We start from the raw sequence: 21,673 nt of genomic DNA, 5'->3' as shown, positions 1-21,673 counted from the left end.
TTTTTGACCAGACCAATGGATTTAACTACCTGTGTATTTTTATGGCACTGTAAGTGGAAAGTTTGGTTTTGTTTTCTGTTTGAATTGAGAAATTTTCTAAAGATGTATTTGGAGAAATCAAATGTGACTTGTACTAATGCAAATTGGCCTAAATTATCTTACTTTCATGTCGTTTGTTAATAATGGAGCAAATGTCATCTATCAAATAGATTCCAAGTCTCATACCTATAAAAGGTCGTCCATTGAGGATGTTGCCTCCACAGTTGCCAATATTTCAATATTTCATTGAGGTTTTGCTGTGTTAGTGTTGGCACATAGCAGTGCTTAATAAATGAGGGAGGTGGGTCTCTGTCCACCATGAGCTTAGCCATTCCTCATTTTGGGGGCCTAATATTGGTAAAGATGGAACAATTTTCATACAGTGTGGTATTGTCATGGATGAGGGGGAACAAAGTCTCAGAAACAGTAGAGTGGAGAGATGATTCATGCAACAGGACATTTCTGTAACAGTGATATACTTTCTACTTGTGGCTTGTGCTTTATATGAGGACATGATGATAGTGTGAGTGGGAATCTCTGTTGGTGGCTTTGTGGAAGTTGTATTTCTGGGGAATTTTGGTTTTTCTCAGCTTGTAAAGCTTCATAAGGTATAGTATTTCTTATTTCTTAGATTAAGTTTTTATAAAATCTGCATCTCTTAATGGTTAGTAGCATTTGAACACCTAACTACTTTGTTTAAAACCTGTTAAACTTACCAGTTATTAGCATTTTAACATCTGTGGAACCACACCAGGATAATATTTCACACCAGTGAGACTGCTAGATTTGAATTCTTTTGGTACTTTTGAGACCGGGTCTGAGTATGTAGTTTAGACTGGCTTTGAACTTACTATGTAGCCCAGGCTGGCCTTGAATTTGTGGCAGTCCTGCCTCAGCTTCTCAAGTACTGAGATTACAGGTGTGTGTCTACAGAGCTGGTTTGAATTCTTTTAAATAAATCAAGTTACCTTAAAATGAAGGGAAGTAGGGTCGGGTATATAGCTCAGTGGCATACGCACCTGCCTGGCAAGTACAAGTCCTGATTTGATTCCTGGTACCCCCTTCCCCCTATGAAGGGAAATAAAATTAGCAAAAATTTGAAATAGAACTAGAGTGTTTTTATAAATGTAGTTTTTATTTTATCAACTGCTTATCTGAGGCAAGTGTTGTGAGAGTAGTTGACAATTTATTTAAATAAAAATATGTCAGTGTCATAATTTGGGGAAAGTGATAGCTTACATTTTGTTAGTCATGTCTTATGTTATCAAAGATAGTTGGAGACTGTGAATTTAGATTATTGTGTCAGCTAGGGATGGTTAGTTGTGTGTGAGGGTCTACTCTGATAGTTGTTGGGTTTTGAAAAACGCAGCCTGAGGTTGGATGGGTTAATGTTTAAAGAAAAAGACTGCTCTTCTGGCCCCACAGGTCTAATAGGCAGGAGTGTATGATAGGTCAAGACCTGTCAATTAGGTATGCAGATTTTTCTTTCTTGGAATCCTAGGGGGAGACAAATGTCAGTGTTTAGTTAGAATTCAAGAATGTCTGTGTTTAGTTAGAATTCAAGATTGCAATATCTTTTCTGGATGTCAACTTTGTGTTCCATTTCAGCCATACTATAAAACTTCTTTATCTGGAATTTGGTATCTGAGGTTGTAATTGAAATTAAATTTCAATTGTGATTCCCTTAGCAATTAAGAATTTTTGCTATTTCACATTTTTCCCCTTGCCCAGCCTGGTTTTTCTAGTTAGTTTGAACTGACTGAGGCTTTGTCATGATGGTATTTAGTTCAGTAATATCATCTAAAAGATGTTGCTGGGTGGTTTTTGACTCTTGCCTACCACAAAGCAAACCGACTGGAGGAGTTGTACATGATGGTATCTTTTAGTTTAGTTAACTTTTCTGGTCTAAATATTTTCATGAAACTTTTTATAATAAATCTTTAATTGTGGTGAAACCAAATGCTAATGTAAGAGTTTGAAAGGATTGGTCTTTTGAGAGAAAAGACCACCCATAAATGAACCAGCAAAATCTGTAAGTCAGTTTCTGTGTCAGTCAGCAGCACAGACACTAAAAGTTTTTGGAATATTTCTGTCCTGGAATTATGGGTTACAGTTTTGAGGATGTTATAATCCCCGACTCAGGATTTTACCAAGATTTGGGAATGAATATTTGCTATAGATAGTTTTATGGTCCTGGTGGTTTTGGGGTGGAGGGGCTCAATAGTTTTATGGTCTTGATGGTATTGGAGTGGGGAGACTCTTTTGGTTCCCAAGGCTCCACTCATAGTCCAGCCTCCCTTCTGCCCATGAAGTCCTAAGGTCTCTTTTAGAACAAAATCCTCAAGTGCTTTAAAGTAGTTCAGATGTGAGATTCCTTTGCTGGGTGGAGATGAATTTTAAGCATTCAGAAAAGTATGTAGAATAACGGAGTGAACACTTAGGGTTCCCCACCCACTGAAGAAATAACATATTTCAAATACAATTAAAATCTCCTGTGAGCCCTCCCTCCTTTCATTGTCCCTGTCCCCTCAGTGACTGCTACTCTGTATTTGTTGAATAGTGATGCTCTTATGCTTTTGCTAGATATGTGTGCACACATAAATCAGCTATAATGTTGTTTACTTGTTTTAAACATACTCTTTAGTACTGCACTGATCTGTTTTGTTTAAATTATTTTATTTAGATTACTCGTTTAATAAGATACACATAATTTTAGTTTATTTTAATTGACGTGTACTAGTCCTCTACATATATATGCTATAATGCACTCAAGTTATTCTCTTTATTGTTGATAATCACTTAGGCTTCCTGTTCTTCATCTGCACCATTTTAGTGCTATGAATGGTTGTGAACTCGTCTGCCTGTGTAATGTTTAAGATATCTCTGTAGTATACACCCAGAAGGAAATTGCTGGGTCAAAGGAAAATGAGCATGTTTTCTGTAATACGTTGCGGCATTCTATCAACAGTGGTCATATCAATTTACCTTCTGACCAGCGATGTTTGGGAGGTTCCAGTCCTTCCATAGTCCTGTAGACCCTTGATGTCGTAGTGTGACATTTGCCAATCAGATGAGTGTGAAATTGCATCTTTGTGATTTTACATTTGCACTTTCCTGTTTGCTTACAAGGTTGAACATCTTTTTATGTGCTGGGTCATTTTTATCCGGGGCCTGGGGAGTGGTTTCCTAGAGCTTGGGAACTGGAATCGCAGTTTTGATTTTTGTCTGAAAACAGGGAAACAGGAAAATGAAAAGGAAAATCAGGGATACCTAAGCAACAGTCAGGAAAGGTAGGAGAAAATTGGGAGCTACAAGTCCAAGGCATGATAACAAAGATGATCACCCCAAAGCAGGAACACAGCTGCAATCAGGATGTCTTGTGTACTGTGAATAAATTTGAGATATGTTTCTTTGCAAGCCAGCCTTATTCAGGTTACTTTGTCCGAGCTTTGTTGGACTGAATTTGACTTTGGTGAAAATTGTGCTGGGCCTCTTCCTGTTAGCGCAGCGGCAAGGCTGGACTTGTGGAGTTTTCCTGTTTACCCACTTGGTTTTTGAAGTCCTTCTAGAAAGGCAGTGTAAAATTATGGTTATCTTGCTAACAGTACATGTCCTTGTCCTTTACATACACTGTGTAGGGAACTGTTTATTAAGATTTGCTTGAATGAGCTGGTGGAATTAGTATCTTACATATTTAGAAAACATTCCCTTTAAATTTCAAAAGTATGGCAAATGTCACCTTATTGAAGACAGAAATATGTGATTTATTTGTTTGAGACAAGGTCTCACTATGTAACTCAGCTTGGCTTCGAGCTTGAGGTGAGCCTCCTGCATGCTCGAATTGCAGTCATGTGCCACCATGCCTGGCAGAAATACATGATTTTAAAAGTATGGGTCACATAGCTCTAAACGTGTGTTATACTTTAGTAGTTCTTTGGTGTAACAAAGAATGATGCTCACGTGTACCTTTTCTTATTAAAAATTCAGATCCACCTCCACCTAGAAATTAAGATGAAGTGGTCAAAGGTTGTGGGACCCCGGATTCTGCCTTGTAAATACATATTCTTTCCTCTTTTCTACTCCACACTGTAATAGAGGACCTGAGGACTGTGCTTTGAGAAATACTGCTTTCTTGGTGATAGTTGTGGCTTCCTAACAAATACTGCTTATAAAAATTGCCTGCCATGTGAAAGCTTTTTTGAAATCAATGTAATGTTATCTAAGGAAGTAATTTAACTTTAAGAACTATAGATTGTTACCATCCCATAGATATGTTTCTCGATTTTAAATAGCCAGGTTTTTATTACTGTGCTCCCAGAACAGAGATTCTGAGTTGTAGCTTGTATATCATGTCACCTATGAAGCTTTTACAGGAAACTTAAGAAATTATATCTCAAAACATGAACACACCAAAAGTGTGGAAAAAAGAATATAAGATATGTCATATACCCCAAAATTTTAGGATTTAGCAGATACTAAATTAAGCCATATTTGAATGATATTTTTTGATATAATACCTAAAAAAAATTCCCACTCCCCTCTCCTTTCTCCTTATCCTTCCTCCCAAAACAAACCAGTTTTGTGAAGTTGGTATGATGTTTACCATACATGTCTTATATTTATGAATGGATAAGTGATTTATCAATGTTTGTATGTATACAAAGGTATGTGTCCTTTTCTGGCTATCTTTCTGTGCTCAGTTAGGTTGATGATCCTGTTAACAACTAGCGATCTAGTTTATTTTTTCTGATTGCTCTGTATCAGTATCCTTTGGCCTAACTGTAGTTTAGTTATTTATTCCTTTACTTAGGGACTCTTGGAGGTTTCTAAAGTAGTCTCTTCTGGAGCCAGTGCTGTCTTGAGTGTTCTTGTTACTGATGACTTTGCACACATGCCTTGATTTTTCCAGCCCTCAAGGTAGAAGTGCTGCTCTTAGGAGCTGCAGCTATGGTAGGTGTGTGGTTGGATGTAGTTGGGTGTGTCCCCCAAGAGTTAGACACTTAGTGCTCAGTGTGTGACGTTTAAGAGGCAGAGCTACTGAGAGGATGTTAGGTCACTGGGGGCGCGCCCTCTGAAGAAACCAGTGTCATTTTTATGGGACCTTGGTTAGCTCCTTGAATTCTTTTCTTTTTGTATTGGGACTCGAACTCAGGGCCTTGTGCTTGCCAGGCAGGTGCTGTGCGCTGAGCTACATCCCTGAACTATGAGTTGTTTTCTTGAGACAGTATCTCACTGTGTAGCCTCAGGCTTGAACATGCCATCCCCCTGCCTCAGCCTCCTAAGTGCTGTGGTTTCAGGAATGTGCTATCGTTCCTATTTCAAGTTAGACACATGTGAAAGTGAAGAGTTTAGTAAAAATTACTGTCTTGATTGTGATATGAACTATTCAGGACAAATGAGATGGGAGTCACCTTAAGATGAAGCCATCACAGGATACTGCCATTTAAATGCAGTGTTGTAGGGTGGTTTGGTAACAGGGACACTGTGGTGTGGAGGGCAGAGGGGCAAATAAAACTAAATAGCCAGGTGCTGTGGCCTGTGCCTTCAGCTAAGCTATCAGGAAGCTGAGGCAGTAAGATTGCTTGAGCCCGTGAGTTTGAGGCCAGCCTGAGCAACATAGGATGACCCCATAAAAGGCGTGTGTATGTGGGTAACATTCAGAACTAGTTGCACATATGCTGGTGGTAGGGTACCTGTAATTCTCATGCATCTCTTTCTCTAGAAAAGAAAATGGGATAGATCCAATTCTTTAGTTCAGCAACTCTCCCATGCCAATTTGTAATGCTTCTTGGTTTTCACGGTTTCACCTGAACTTACTTAGTAACTTTCCTTAAACCTGTTTACCTTATTTTAACTTAATCTCCTGTGCTAAAACTCAGTCATAGGTTTGATATCTAGGGTCTTATTATGTAGCCCAGGGCTGGCCTTGACCTCATCAGTGATCTTCTTGCATAGCTTCCCAAGTGCAGGGATTGCAGGTGTGCCTCACTACACCTTGGGGTTCCCAGGTGTAAAACTGCTAAAGTTAAAAATGTCAACTTCATCTGTGTGCTAAGATGATCTCCTCTGCCCCAAGATTTATGGCCTGTAGTTGTGAGACCTGGGCTCTGAGAAAAGATTGTGTTCAGGAATGGCGTATTGAAGAGCTCCTTTGCAGGACCCAGATGTGGTTGGGAAGCTTGCTTGGTAGCCATGTGGATGAGATCTGGTTGGAGTTCTCACATGCTGTTTTTTGGGTGCAGAAGCTTGATATTCTCTGCCTCCCAAAGACTTCATTGTTATACACAGTGAGGTGGATTGTGATGGGATTTAATTGAACCGAGTATGTCCAGTACCTAGCTCAGTATTAGGCATTGTTACTGCTTTTGAGTGCGCTTCCTTTTCTCACTAGCAGAAAGGTCCAAACAATATAGTGGACAGAGCCCTGAGTTTGGCATGCATAATCCTGAGCTGCAGTCGCTTTCTGGCTCTGTGACCTTGGGCAGGCCCTAATTCCAGAACAGGGTTGTGGCTTCCAGTCCAAAGAGGACCAGGGAAGGGGCTGCTGGGAGAACAAAGGGAGGAAGAAGCTGTCATTTCTGGCTGCAGTGTGGTTGGAAGCTAATGGTGCTAATAGTGTATGGCTGGGCTTGTAATAGTCAAGATATAATGTTTTTCCTTTTCCTGATTATGAGGGTGCACAATGTAGTGAAAGATACTTAGTCATCTAATGAGTTGATACCACATCCCTATTGTGTTATTTGGTGCACAGCTGGCCCTTTCTAATTCAAAAACACATGAAGTATTGAGCCCAGTTTCTTTTCTAATGTTTAAAAGAAAGTTTTTGAATAGGTTAAAAAAAATGTTCATATTGTAGAAATTTTGAACTGTGCAAAAGAATATATGTTTAGGCAAGTTAAAGATGGTTTATTTTGTTTTACAATTTGTAGAGGTTTCAGCCTGTAGTCAGCTGGCAGCATGATAGAGGAGAAGCAGCTCATGGCATGACAGTGAGGGGGGTGGGTGTTCCAGACCGTGCCACAGTGACCCTCTTCCTCTGGCAACATCCTACCTCCTAACAGCAAGTTAGCTATAGACTCAGTGTGGACTAATGCTCTGATGAATGTCATGCCCCCGTGATCCACTCACGTCCCCAAATCCTCACCTATGAGCTCATGAGGCTCTGGGGGACATTTTGGTATTAACCATAATAGAAGTGTCTTATGCATATTTAAGCAAATATGCTTTAACTTTCCCACTACTTTTTAAAGCTTGTCTATGGTCCTATATACTCTATATGGATCTCTCCTGATCTGTCCCTTGCCTTTTGTATTATGGAAGAGTCTGTTTGGAATGTTCTCATTTTTCCTCTCTCTTGCTCCCTTTCTCTCAGAGCTATGAGGCATTCAGTTGTTTGAAGGTATTGAATTCACTTAGCCAGGTCCCCACTGACTACCAGCAGGCGTGGATACTTTTTCAGTCTTTGATGTTTACAAGCAAGGCTGCAAAGAACAACTTTGCCCATATATCATATTGCAAATGTGGGAATGTATCTGTCCACTGACTTCCTAGAAATGAATTTGCGGTTGTGACTGAGGGTTTTTGCTAAATTGCCCTCCACCAGCAACCTGTGTCTCACCTGCTACTTTTTGCAAGCGGTTTGCTGTCCAGAGCCTTTTGATCTTTGCTAAAGCAGCAAGGGGGTGGTTTCTTGCTGTACTTTTAGTTTGCATTTCTCTCATTAGACGTGAACATGACAGCTATTTACGTTTTAAGACAAAGAACTCAATCTCATTTAAATGCTGTTGGCAATTAGTTTCAAAGTCTGTAGCAAAAGACCCATTTTATTTTTATTTTCAATCTGTCTCCAACCAGTATTTTTGTAAAATACAATAAAAAGGATCAGTAGCAAAATGGAATAAAAACCCAAAGATAAATAAAACACAAACCTCATTTTTTATAACTAAACTTGACAGAGAATTGCTCTGTCTACTCATTATGTATACGTGTTGCGGTTTCTGAACTAAGCTGCCAGCAGAGTGTGAATGCTTCGAGTAACTTCCCTGTCAAGGACTCTTGCTCACCTCTTTGGTCTCATTGCCACTTTATTTGAGGTAGGGGAGATAGTGTGCATTTTATATCTCATATTCCACAACCAATACATTTCGGAATGTTTTCCTTATATTAGATTAAAATTTCTCCAATGTCACAGTATTCGTGGTTCCCAAAAGTAGGGATTCCCCTGGATACATTCAGGAATAGCGAGTCCTTCAGTTCTCCCATGGTGTGAGGAGCAGGGCCTGGGATCCTGTTTCTCACCAGTAAAGACCTTGAGCTTGCATGGGGTTGGAATGTGGGGAGCTGAAATCCCTGGATAAATAAAATTTTCAGAGCTGACCTTTTTGACCCGGGACTTTGCCAGAATTCCACCTTCGCCACATGGCCTTTCTCTAAAGCAATGGGAAGAGGATCTCAGGGTAGAGGAGGAGGTTTAAGGACATTGTCATAGAGCAGTATGTTGGTGACTTTGCAGGACATTGGATTGGGAATGAGGTTCTTGCTTTCAGTTTGCTGAATTTAGTTATTGTGGGTGACTGTATTTCCTCCTCCACCTTCAGCTACAAAACAGACAGGGGCCGGTATTCTTCATTCTACCTTTGAGCTGAAGTTTACCACGGCATCAAGATTTCATTGTGTTGTCTCTAAACACGTGGACAACCAGATCCTTGGGCTTTACTGTTCCTTCTTGTAATGTCTTCAGACCCTTATACAGTCAAGTATCCCAAGATCAGCTTTCTTCAGTAGTGAGTATTTTGGCTTCTTATCAATGTCTAGCAAATGAAGTTATGCTGATGAGCTTTTTTCTGAATAATTTCCCCCTATCCAAAATAAAGGCTGGAAATACACAGAGCAGTATAAAATACTCTTTGCCTTTTGGTGAACTGACTGATGCCCTGGCCCAGGGACGAACAGCTCTTCAACCTGTGGTTGGAATTGTAAAGCAGCAGTCACCACTGACTTCATGCTAATGCTTGACTTTGGCAAGTGACTTAAGCTTCATTTCTTTTCCTCCACCTGCGAACTGTGGATAGTGAGATCCCATCAGTGACTTATCTGGAAGAGAGGGTTCTGCTCAGTTCACTCAGTGCATGGACACCAGCTTGCTAAGTCGGCAGGTCAGGTATCCATAACCCCCTGTGGGTATGTGGCCAGAGCTTAGATAACATGTGACAGCCCGCAGCCAGAGGGGACATGCTCAGAAACAGTCTGGCTCTGTCCAATCCCTGTAGCTACAGTTAAGGAATTACTAAAGGCATCAGTGAAAAAGTTGCATCCTCCTCATTTATGGGCAAGAGCTCAGATTCTGGGAACCGAATGACTTCTGACTCTGCCTGTACTGGCTAAGTGAGCTTGGCAGCTTCCCTCTGTTTTGTATTTTTCCCCCCCTCCATGTATAGAATGGGGAAATTAAGACTAATCTGTCCTGAGTTATTGGGCAGGATTAAATAGATACATAGAGATGAAGTTCTCTGAACAGTGAATGGCACATGCTGCCTACACCGCCCAAATTGCCCAGGTATAGTCAATCAGCACATTTCTCAAGTGCCTTCTACGTGCCAGGTACTTACTCTGCTGGGTGCTGGCAGGTGAATCACACGTAACTGCTACCCTTTCAGTGTCTGTGGTTTAATGTCTGTACTCACCAGCTTTTCTGTGAAGGACCAGGTAGTAAATATTTAGGCCATAACATCTTTGTCACAACTATCCAGCTCTGCCACGGCATTGTGAAAGTAGCTGCAGTGAGTAGATTGATCCATCATTGCTGTGTTCCAGTAAAACTTTATTTACAAAATCATTTGGTGGGTCAGATTTGACCCGTGGGCTGTAGTCTGCAGACCTATTGTGGTCTAGTGGAAAACCAGGTGTTAAATAATCACAATTATGCTGTCGCAAGGAGCAGACAGGATTCTGTGAGAGGAGCCAGAGAGGAAGTGACACTGAGGCTCTTGGTGAAGGGGAAGAACAGGGCATTTTGCCGGACAGAGCATCTTGAGGGGCTTTGAGGGACTATAGCCCTGGCCTGGATAGTTTGAGTAGAGTCTGCATTGCAACTGCATTTGTATTTTTTAAAGACGTGGCAGATACTCTGTGGCTTTCTTCGGATAAAACTTTTTTCTTTGGATAATTCATGCCAATTCTTTCCTCCTCTGCCCTTCCTCCCAATAATCCAGCACGGGCTGGGGATTTAGCTCAGCGGCATAAGCACCTGCCTTGCAAGCAGGTGGTTATGAGTTCGATCCCTGGTACTGATTAAAAAAAAAAAGTCTCCAATAATCCAGCACTGAAAGGTGAACACTGTTGGTATCACAACACGTTTTGTTCTGCGTACTTCTAGTGTTTCTGTCTCTGTGTATCTACCTTTTTTTTGTTATGTTATTGTCAGTATCTTTATATGAATTTAGAAGCTGAAATATTAAGATTGCACCTTATTTTATTTTTAGGTGTAAAGTGATTTAGTCCTTAGATTTTTAAGAAATAAAATCTTAGATTCCTTAGATTTTTGCTCTTTAACAGTTTTCTCTTTTTGGAAAGCTTAACATTCTTTTCTTGTCTGAGTAGATAAAAACAGCCCTTGAAATGGTTGTGGAAAAAACCTCTCTCTTGATAATGTTTCCTATCTTGCCTACTCCCAACACCAGTTGCACTATGCAGATATTGGAGAGGAGGACTTGTGTAATCTCATTCTAAGCATGGCTCTGAGGTTGGGCAACTTGTGGACAGCTTTGTGACCCTGTCTGTTCTCTAGTTCTTGCATTTCTGAGGTTGTCAGGAGACTGTGCCTCTGGAGAGGCAGACAGTACTGTGCAGTAGCTGGAGCACACATTCTGGAGCCGGACTGTGTGTTTAAAGCTGGTTTCCCTGCTTATTAGGTGTGTGAACTAGGGGAAAGTTACTTACTCCATGTCTCTGCTTTACTTTTAAAATAGGGACAATAATGACGTTCAGCTCACAGGATTACTATAAAGATTAAAATAAGTAAAGTATGTATAAATTCCTTAGGAAAGTGACTGTTCCCAGCAACAGCTATTATTATTTGCGCTGCCTAAATGAGCATAGTAACAGCTATTTATGAATCATCTGTTATTGTTATTAATTACAACTGAGCCAGCAGTGGCCCTTATTCCTCCTTACCCACTCCTGACCTCTGGTAGCTGGCTCTTTTCTCACCCTAAGACCTAGAGCTGTCACACTTTCTATTTGCTTTCTTTCACCATAAGGCTATGAAGTGGCTTTGTCATCAGAAGTCTAGGAATTCTAGTCCCTTTGAAAACTAGTTGGGTACTGTTGTCATTTGGACAGTTGATAAGTGGTCTTCTGAATGTTGACATAAAAATGTAGTTTTAGTAGCAACATTTATCACTCCTGTCATCTGTTTCAATTCATGCTCTGTAATTAACGACTTACTCTCTGTGTACTCCATGTAATATTTACATGTTATCTTTGGCCTTTCTTGGGTCCCCTCTTTGTATAGGCTTGTGTGTTCTGGGATGGCTTGGGAGATGTTGGGCAGGTAAGTTTCCTTCTCTGGGCCTTGGCCTTTTCATCTGTAATTTGGCCAAGCTGCTCTCTGAGGATCCTTCCTGGCTTGGGTACGTTTGTTTTAGGCACACCCCTGTTGTGCTGATGTTCTTATTGTTTCTGAAAGACCTCTCCATTGTTCTGATTATTTCCTTCTCCTGAGCACAAATTTTTCTTTTTTTTGTCCCCCAAGGAATAGTGTCTGGCTTGTTTTCCTTATAAGTTGCTTTAAAAATGATTTTTAAAAGAGATTTCTTTCTGTACCTATCCTGTGCATTTATGATTCATCTTTCCTAGCTTGTTGTTGTTTGCTCTCTGTGTTGGTAGCACCCTTGGCAGTCTAGAATTGTTTTCGGAGGTGCTTTGAAAAGCTAACATTATAGTCTTCTTGTTGGAACTTGTCCCAGATCAGAGTCTATTTTTAATAAATTTGGCTGCATTGTTTTTTAAAGGTTACCACTTTTTTTTTTAACTGATGGAAAAAAGAACTTTGTTTCGTATACTTGCAGACTCTGTGATTTAGCCCTCTAAATATGTCCTTTGTGCATCATCTGGTCCTATAACAATTCTCTTCAGTGCCTCCTATCTTGCCTTTTATGCCACCATGCTGGGTGCTAGCGGTAGGAGTGCAGGCTTTGGCGTTGCAGTACACTCCACATTTATGTAGAGCTGCTAGTGTTTCCAGTTGGGCTTCGCTTGCTCTGCTGCCCTTTGGAGTAGGCAGGCTGGATATCAGGAACTCGATCTCAGCCAGGAAACTGACTCCTCACCGAGGTGGGGTGACAAAGATCAAAGGCAAATAAATACTGGCAAGAAGAAAAGGGCAAATACAACTCTGATGTGTGTACTGTAGACCTCAAGTAACTACACTGTAGAGCATTAGTTTACTAAATTTTTAATACAGAAATACATGCTCATAGTCAAAAGTTCAAAGAGTTGAGAAGATGAAAAGAAAAGCCCTTTTGTAACATTCTCATCTCTCAACCTCCTTTTCTTTTCTCTTCTCTCTCTCTCTCTCTCTCTCTCTCTCTCTCTCACACACACACACACACACACACACACACACACGGTCTTGCTATGTAGTCCAGGCTGGCCTGGAACTTAACTTAGGTAGCTCAAGCTAGCCTCAAACTTAAGGTGCTCTTCCTGCCTCAGCGTCCCAAGTGCTGGGATTATAGGCTTGTGCCGGCATGCTTAGCCCCAGCTCCACTGTCTGACCCCAGTGACCACTGCTAATAATTTCTCAAGTGTTAACTGGGCACAGTGGTATGTGCTTTAGTTCCAGCTACTTGAGAGACTGAGGTAGAGGGCTCATTTAAGACCAAGAGTTCTAGGCTAACCTGTGCATCATAGTGAAGAGCATATGTCAACATCACCTACACTCCCACCAAAAAACAAAACAAAACAAAACAAAAAAAAACCCCCTAATGATAATTTCTCAAGTATTCTTTTAGAAATTTCTGTTAAAACATAGATATTGAATACAGTGGCTTGGTGTGCTTAGCTCAGTTAATGGCATTAACCAGATTGTCCTAAATAACATTGTTATCCTGTGTTGTGTTTTTACTTAGCAGTGTATCTTGGACAATTTTCATAGCAGTACTTACAGTGTATGTTTACTTTGAAAAATAACCCAGATGGAGGGCCTGGTATATAGCTCAGTGGCACAGCATCTGTCTGGTAGTGTGAGGTCGTGAGTTTGATTCCCAGTACAAAAAAAGAAAAGAAAAATTCTGTCCTATGTATTTCCATAATTATTTAATGAGTTTAAATTACTCTTAACAGGGGCTGGGGATTTAGCTCAGCAGCATAAGCGCCTGCCTTGCAAGCAGGCAGTCGTGAGTTCGATCCCCAGTACCGATAAAAAGGAAAAAGACAAAAAAAACAACAGCAACAAAAAAAAAATTATTCTTAATGTTTTCTGTTAATAAATCTTGCTGCAAGAATCATGGTGATACTGACTGCTGGTTGTTTCCTGAGTACCCATTTTTTCATTTCTAGTGTAAGAGAAATTTTACCTGGTCACAGGTACTCAAGTAAAGGTCGAGTTTGCCAGACTCCCTGGCAGCTTGATTGGCCATATAATTTGATTAGTCTCTAGCCAACAAGGATAAATGCAAAAGTAAAGCCTAGCATGTTCTTGAAAAGGAGTAAGGTCCCTCCTTATTTTTCTTACTTTTTTCTTGCAGAGATTATTTAATGGTAGGAGCAACAGTAGCCCTTTTTATTCCAAAGTTAGAATTGGACTTTTGACAACAGAGCAACAAGACAAGAGGAGGCTGGGTCCAGTGCTGCAAGATACCGCATCAGGCATGCAGGAATCCTCTTAACATTTACATGAAAGAGACAAATTTCTGTCTTGCTTCAGCCACACTTATATTATTTGGCCCTTTTATTATGATCTCTGTATTTCTTCCCACCTATGTGATTATATATTTAAATAAAAATAAAATTGCAGGGTTGAAAGATTTGGTCATTTAAAGTTGATCAATACCGTCTAATTAATCTTTAAGCACTATTATTTCATAAGACATTATTATGTGTGTCATTTACTCACACCAACATTTACATTTAACATATTTTATTATGAAAGATGTTAAAGATGCAAAGATTCATGTTACCAAAGAAAAACGCTAGCATGTGAGGCAAGATTTGATTCTAAATGTCAATATCAGTGACATTCTGTATCCATAGAAACCGTTTCTCAGAGTGTGTCTGCAAGAAGGAATGGGGAAGGTGGTGGAGGGTACTACTCATGCCTATTAAGCAGTATGGAGGGAGAATACACACAGATGTATGTCCAAATTATCATACATGCTATAACTACTCAGGCAACTCTGCTCATCCATATCTGTGTAGCCATCCAACCGTCTATCCAGCCCATAGTTATTGTGGTCTTGTTATCTACTTGTCTCTGAAAATTTTAGTATTAGAAGGTCAGGTATTATTTTTGCTCACACGATATATATGGATTAGGGCAGTAGTGATGAACTTATGGTACACATCTTATTTGCTTTTCCATTAAGACAAAAGATGTTAATGTATCAGTTGTTTTTTTCTCAACTAAAACCTTAGTGTTCAGGTTTATTTGCAGTGTTGGAACTTTATGATAAGCACGTGGGTTTTGGGTGGCAGTTTGGGCATGTGTCTCCAAAAGGTTCACCATCTCTACTTTTGGGGATAGGACAGGTATTAATAATTTAGGTAACAATGAGAATATATGGAGGAAACACACTGAATGCTGAATGGGGAGTTGCGGTTGGGGACGAAGTACAATGGTTCCTATGACTGCTGTAAAAAAGTAACATAAAATTATAGCTTAAAAAGACATAACTTATGAATCAAGATGTTGCCAAGTTTTACACCTTTCTGAGACTCTAGGGAGAATTCTGCTTTCTTGTCTTTTCCTTCCGTTCCTGCAGGCTGCTTGCATTCATGGGCTCATGGCCCTTTCTGCCATCTCCAAGGCCAGATGGTAGCGTGTTTTACCTCTGACTCCTGTTTCCACTGTCACATTTCCTCACTGATTCTGACTCTGCTGCTTCCCTCCCTCCCACAGACTTGCTTAATTCAGTCACCTCTGCAAAGTCCTTTTGGTCATGTAAGGTAACATTGCCATAGTTGGGGATGGGACGTGGACATCTGTGGAAAGGGCATTATTGTATGTGTCACAAGGGCTGTCTTAATGAAGAGGTGGTCTGTGAAGAATTCCCCAAGGAGCTGGTCTTTAAACCAGGTTTGGAGAATGGCAGTATAGAGATAAGGGAAGGGCACTCAGTATGTGAGTAAGAAGGAACTGGAGGTAACTGGGAACAGAATGGTAACCCTTGGGCTAGGTAAAGTACACGGGAGAATAAATGGCAAGATGAGATTGGCAATGGCAGTGAGGGGTCCTGGCAGATTCAAAGCAGATTTGTGATTTTTTTTTTTTGTGGTGCCAGAAATCAACCTAGGTCATTGTGCATTCAAGGCAAGAGCTCTACCTCTGAACAACATCACCTGCCCAGAGTGTGTTTAAAAACAGTACTTTGCCACCATATTGACACTGAAGGGCTAGAGGTAAAGAAAATGGACATTGGAGGGTATGGAGGAGCTGATGGTAATTCAGATGACAGATGCCTGCAGCCTGGCCTAGCTAGTGGCAGACACAGCTGACTGTAAAGGAGAGTTGCAGGGAATGGAGAGATTTAAGGAGGGTAAATCAATAGGGCACACTGATAGATGAGAATAGAGTGCAGCAGGGGGTGTCAGCCACGACCCTAAGGTTTCTGGCATAAGTGTTGTCGTTTAATTTACTAAGTGGAAAACACCAGAGGAGGGAGAGATCCAGTTTGGGAAGGTGGATATTGAGAACTGTGGGCAAGCAAGTGGGGATGCGTATGTTCACTCAGTATGCAGCTCAGAAGTGAGATGCAGATGAGTTGGGAAGGGTAGGTATGTGGCTACTGATTGAAGCCACATGAGGAGTTACTGTTTGGACCTTGGAGAGAAAGGCATGAGTTGGAGAAGGAGGGTCTCCGTCTGTCTGTGGAAAAAGCCAACCATCTAAGAGTGCCTCATTGGAGTCTGCAGTGTTTGGAGCTTATCAGGGATGAATGAAGTGGGAATTGAACCCAGATATTTTGAGAAGAAATCTGGAAGTGAAGTAGACATATGTCTTACAGAAGATTTATAATGGGAAACCTCAAACATTCTGTACCAGCTTTCTATGCCACTGTTACTATCTTAGAGTTCTGGATGTTAAAAGTCCAAAACGTTTTTCAACTGGGGCAAAGCCAAGCTGGTTCAGGCCAGAGTTCTTTGCAAAGGCTCTAGTAGAGACTCTGTTTCCTCTTCTCCAGTTTCTAGAGGTGGACTTCTTTCCTTCACCATGGCCCTTTTGCAGAGGGGAGTTGAGTCCTCACATGCTGCTTCACACTGATCTGATCATTGTGCTCTGCCTGGCACTGTGAAGGATAGTTATGGTGACACTGGGCTCACCTACATAGTCCAGGAGCACCTCATTTTAGGGTCAGCTGATTAGTGAATTATTACCATCCAGTTTTCTCTTTGGAAGATAATGTATTCACCAGCTCTAGGGATGAGGGCAAGGGCATCTTTAGGGAGAAGATTATATGCCTGTGTACGTATACTCATAATGCTTTTCATCAGTGATAGGCCTTATATATGACAGTGGTCCCCCATGATTATAATGGAGCTGAAAACTTCCTACCACCTAGTGTTATACTTATCATAGCATGTTAGCATGGCGCATTACTTTTGTGTTTGGTGATGTGGTAAAAATAGACCTGCCAGTTATTTGAAAGTATACAATCTATAATTATTTAGTCCAAGCTACTCAACAATGGTAATAAATAAGTTGCTAGTCACTATATTCTATTGTATTTTTTACTTTACTCCTTGTACTTACATAAAAGTTTAATGATAAAACAATGTGCTGTGTTATTCTGGGAATAGCCTCATGCAGCCAAATGATTATTGCTTTTTTTTTTTTTTTTTGAGACAGGGTTTCACTGTGTAGTCCAGGCTGGCCTTGAACTCTTGATCATCTTGACTACACCTCCCAAATTCTAGGATTACAGGCATGCGTCACCATGCCTGGCATACTGCTTGTATCTTAATTGCATTGTTTTATCCTGTGTTGATAATCGTAGGTTGTCTTATTCATTGGGACCCTAAGATCTATAGACTGTTCGGTTTACCATCTAATCTAGGTATGTCATCAGCTGTACCAGCATGCTCTATGATATTCACACAATAAAGAAATCACCTAATGATGTGATTCTCAGAATGTGTTCCTATGGTTAAATGATGTATGACTGAATATGTAAAATTATAAAGAGTATAGTAAATACCCCCAACTACTCAGCTTCAATAACACAATTTTATCCCCCTCCCTTGTCCCATCTTACAAACCTTAGCTGTCATCTGATTCATCGAGTAAGTATTTCAGCAGAGGTAGTTACTTTAAAAAGTTAATCCCCAAAGGAGAAGTGAGAATGTAAGCATAAAGGGAAAGTCTGTGGAAAAAGTGGTGTGTTTCTAATGTGGCAATGCTGGTAGAAGTTTAAATTCTGATGAGATGAATTTGATAAGAAAGCAGAGATTGTTGGGCAAGAGAGACATCTCCATCATTCACAAGAGAGAAGCATGTAGGTTTGTGTATGACAAGAGAATCCCTGTTTGGTAGTTTGTTTTAAAAGTGGGGTTTTTTTTTTTTGTTTTGTTTTGCTTTTTGAGAGGGAAAGAGTGACTTGGTTATATTTTTTCTTGTTGCTGGATGAAATACCTGATGCCTAAAATAGGAATAGTTTATTTAACTCACAGTTTGTGGAGGTTTCAGTCTGTAATCAGCTGTCTCCAAATTGGGTGGCACCTGGCTGAGGGAAACAGTTCATGGCAGAGGAAAGCAGCAAAAGCAACAAGAGCAAAAAGGGAGGAGCACACAAGAGAAGACTCTTTCTGCCCCTTATGTTATATGTAGACTACCCACCTTTACTGTAGCTGTGGCACTTGCCAATAAACCCAGCACTAGATAATGAATCAATCACAAACTCTAGACTCAACCACCTCAGGCACACCTCCATGACTACATGAGGCTTTGGTGGAACATCCAGACACAAGTCATAACATTCTGGTCCCCCCCCAGACTCATGCAAATCCTTTTATGCAAAAAGCATTTTGTCTATCTCTAAGAGTTGTCAAAATCCTAACAGTTTCAGCATTGCTGAGAAGTCCCAAGTTTCTTCTGAGTCCTCAGGCAAACTCTTACCTGTGAGCCCCTCCCTGTACAAATGAAAAGTTAAAAACGCCTAACATTCAGTGGTTCAAGATAAGCATGACCATTCCAAATGCACAAATGGGGATGGAAAGGATCGGGACCAAAACAAGTTCAGAATCCAGCAGGGCATACATTAAGTCCTGCAGTTACAGGTGGAACATCCAAAGCAATCTGTGGTAAGCTGTGAACTCCAGAAGCCTTGTGTGATTCCCCTCCTACAGCATTTCTGGCAATTGTACTCCCATGACTTCTCTCTTAGACCCATTCTGTTCAATTCTTGCAGCTTTCCTTAGATGATCCATGTTCCTGGCTTTTCTAAACTTCTGGGTTCTCCATTGCACCTTTGGCTTTACACTCACATTTTCATACATTGCCCTCTCCAGGACATACTGCCTGGGCTCCCAGGCCTTATTCTGAAATCTGGGTGGAAGCCTTTTTAACCTCAGAACTCTTGCATTCTGCATGCACCTAAAACCACTTCCACATGGGTGATGCCAAGGTATGTTGCTAGCTGGAGCAGTACCCAGGCTTCTCTTGGCTATAGGGGTTGATTTCTTGGATCTCTGTGCACTCTGAACCTGATTCTGAGGAATAATTTCTTTATGCTGCTGCCATTCTGGAACCTGGTGCAGCCACTGACACCATTCTGAAACATAGTGTGACTGCCTCTATTCTGTAACATGGTGCCTCTGTGGCTTTCTCCTCAGAGTGAAGTCTTTTACTTTTGCAATTTTGAGGCTACCAAGCGTGGAGTCCTGCTGCTTCTTGTGATGCCCTCAGGCCATCTTTTTATTCTCCTGTTTCTTCTCAGCAATCAAGATCTCCTCAATGTTTGCAGTTCACAGGTTTACTGAAGCTTCCTTTCTGGTGAAACTCAAAACATTTTAAAATATTGTGCTGGCCTCTTTGCTCTTGATTTTCAACATAGATCTGGCTAGAAGCCACCAACAATAGATATGCCACTGCCTCAATATTTGACTGCCTTGAAATTTTTTCTGCCAGATTAATTGGGCTACTACTCTTAACCTTAGCCTCAGGCAAAGTTTCTGGACATGAGCAAAATGCAGATGAACTTTTGCCAAGCCATAATGTACATCGTTGGATTCCAACAACCAGTGCAGTCCTTCTGAGCAGAAACTTCCTGAGCCTGGACTTTATCAGTTTTAAGATCTTCTGAGCTGTGACCAGGTCTCCCACACAGAATAACCTAAGGCATTCCAACTCTACTCTTTCAGGTGACATCTCTGAACCTTCCAAACTCTTCCCACAAGCCATTCCCAAAGGATCTTTAACCACATGGTCAGCTATATTCATACCAACAACTCCACTCCTCTGGTTACCAAATTCTGACTTAGTTGTTTTTCTTTTGTTGCTGGGACAAAATGCCCAACACCCAAAATGAAGGAAAGAAAGGTTTATTTAGCTCACAGTTTGTCAGTCTGTAATCAGCTAGCTCCAAGGCAGGGTGGTATGGCACAGGGGCAGCCATTCATGGTGGTGGAAAACAGTAAAAGCAACAAGAGCAAAAAGGGAGGAGCACACAAATGAAGACTCTTTCCCTTATGTTGTACGTAGGCTACCGACCCTAGGGTGACGTGGTGGCATTCACTTCCATAAACCCAGCACTAAATAATGAATCAATCACAAACTTTAGATTCAGCCACCTCAAACACAACTCCATGACTGCATAAGATTTGGGGAGAACATCCAGACACAAAACATAATAGAGAGGTAGGATGAGAGGAATACAGGAGATGCTAAAGTTCTGAGGCTCTTGAGAAAAGTTAAGATTAAGTCATTTTGGAGTGATCCGTGAATGCATTAGAGCAGTGTTAAAACACGGGTCATGTTGAGAGCCACTGAAATTGAATTCTGGAGAATCGAGTTAGCAGTTGTTTGACTTTTTTCTTTATACTATTACACATTTGTCTGGTTTTGTGTGTTCAAAGGAGGTATATAATTTGGTTCATTCTTTTAAAAATCCTTGTTCTGGTGTTATGGCTAAAGGACAGGATAAAGGGGACCTAGAAATCATCACCTACAGAGTGAAAGTTCCCATGAGGTATAAACGTGACTAGGAAGGGCATTTAAGCAGTGGGCAGGGGCCAACTTTGGTGGATGGTGGGCAGCCAGACTTGAGAATTTTGGGTAGCAGCTTGATCCAGGGTACATTGCTAGAAGAAGTGTCCTATGTGGAGTGGAATAAAAGATACTTGAGACACAAGACATCAAGTTGCGGAGAGAACATGGTAAGATGGCTCATCCACATGGATGTTGAAACCATCTCGGATTTTGGCAGAAGTGGAATGGAAGGTGAGCCAAGATGAGACGAGCAGGGAAAGCTTGTACAATGGTGAGAGCCATGGGCCTCAGAAACAGAGATGTGCTGACGAAAGGTGAAGGTATAATTGTCTAGACGTAGCATCACATCTGGCCAGGCTAGCTTTTCCTTTAACCCTTCCACACGATCATGTGAGTTGTGCAAGAGAGTGGGCAAGCTTTGACCTTAAGTGTGGCAAGAGCAAATACTGATTTCAGGAAAGAGTCAGGATTCACAGAGGACATGGTTCACTTACTTTGTTCTCTGCTTGGTCTGTGCTGTGGGATGCTACTCCCACCGTCCTGCTGAGATGGATGCTGCTTAGGTTTGTTCTCAGGATGACTCTGCACCTTTCTTCCCTAGACTCTCCCTCTGCAAAGGCAAAAGCAGTAAGATAGAAGAGAGTAGACTCAATCTAAGACTTTCCAACTAGCAACAATCATGGATCGACTTGAATATGTTGCTTTTTTTCATAAAGGGATTTAATAAGCTCTATCTCCACATGCTGTATTTTTATATTTATCATTTTTTTCCTGGGCTCTAAGCCATAGATTCTAATTTTTCTTGAAAAAAAAAGTGGCTATAGATACTTGCAATACAGATCATTTACACTGATTTAGGATTAAGATACTTATAGTAATTTTTGTCTATACTATAAAACCCTGCCATAATTTGTTGTGTTATTGCAAAAGTTCAGCCTTGTAAATGGAGTTACATGGTTGTAAAGGCAGTGACCTCCTGCCACACACACACACACACACACACACACACACACAAATACACACATTCTCTCTCTCTCTTTCTTCCACAAGAATATTGAAATTTCAGAAGATGGGGAAGGAATTTAGATTGGTGAAATGGTATAAAAGATCTAGAAAACAAGTTGTCTTAGTTTGTTTCTTGTCCCTGAAACACAGCATCCCACATCTGCAAACTACAGGATGGGAGGTTTGTTTTGGCTCACAGTTGGCAGA

The 21,673-nt window shown here is 40.8% G+C and overlaps 1 protein-coding gene across 2 annotated transcripts in view; it reads left to right on the top strand.

Annotated features, from left to right (window-relative positions):
* The window catches only part of Usp46 (ubiquitin specific peptidase 46), a 64,055-nt gene that overhangs the window by 3,438 nt on the left and 38,944 nt on the right, over nucleotides 1–21,673 (top strand). The gene's annotated exons all lie outside the window — the stretch shown is intronic.

This window comes from Cavia porcellus, unplaced genomic scaffold (assembly GCF_034190915.1).
Source record: "Cavia porcellus strain 051 isolate PalLab524CR breed Dunkin Hartley unplaced genomic scaffold, mCavPor4.1 scaffold_30, whole genome shotgun sequence".
In the NCBI taxonomy this organism is placed as follows: Eukaryota; Metazoa; Chordata; class Mammalia; order Rodentia; family Caviidae; genus Cavia; species Cavia porcellus.
Note: the sequence above shows the minus strand (reverse complement) of the source record. Positions and strands in the feature narration are given on the sequence as shown.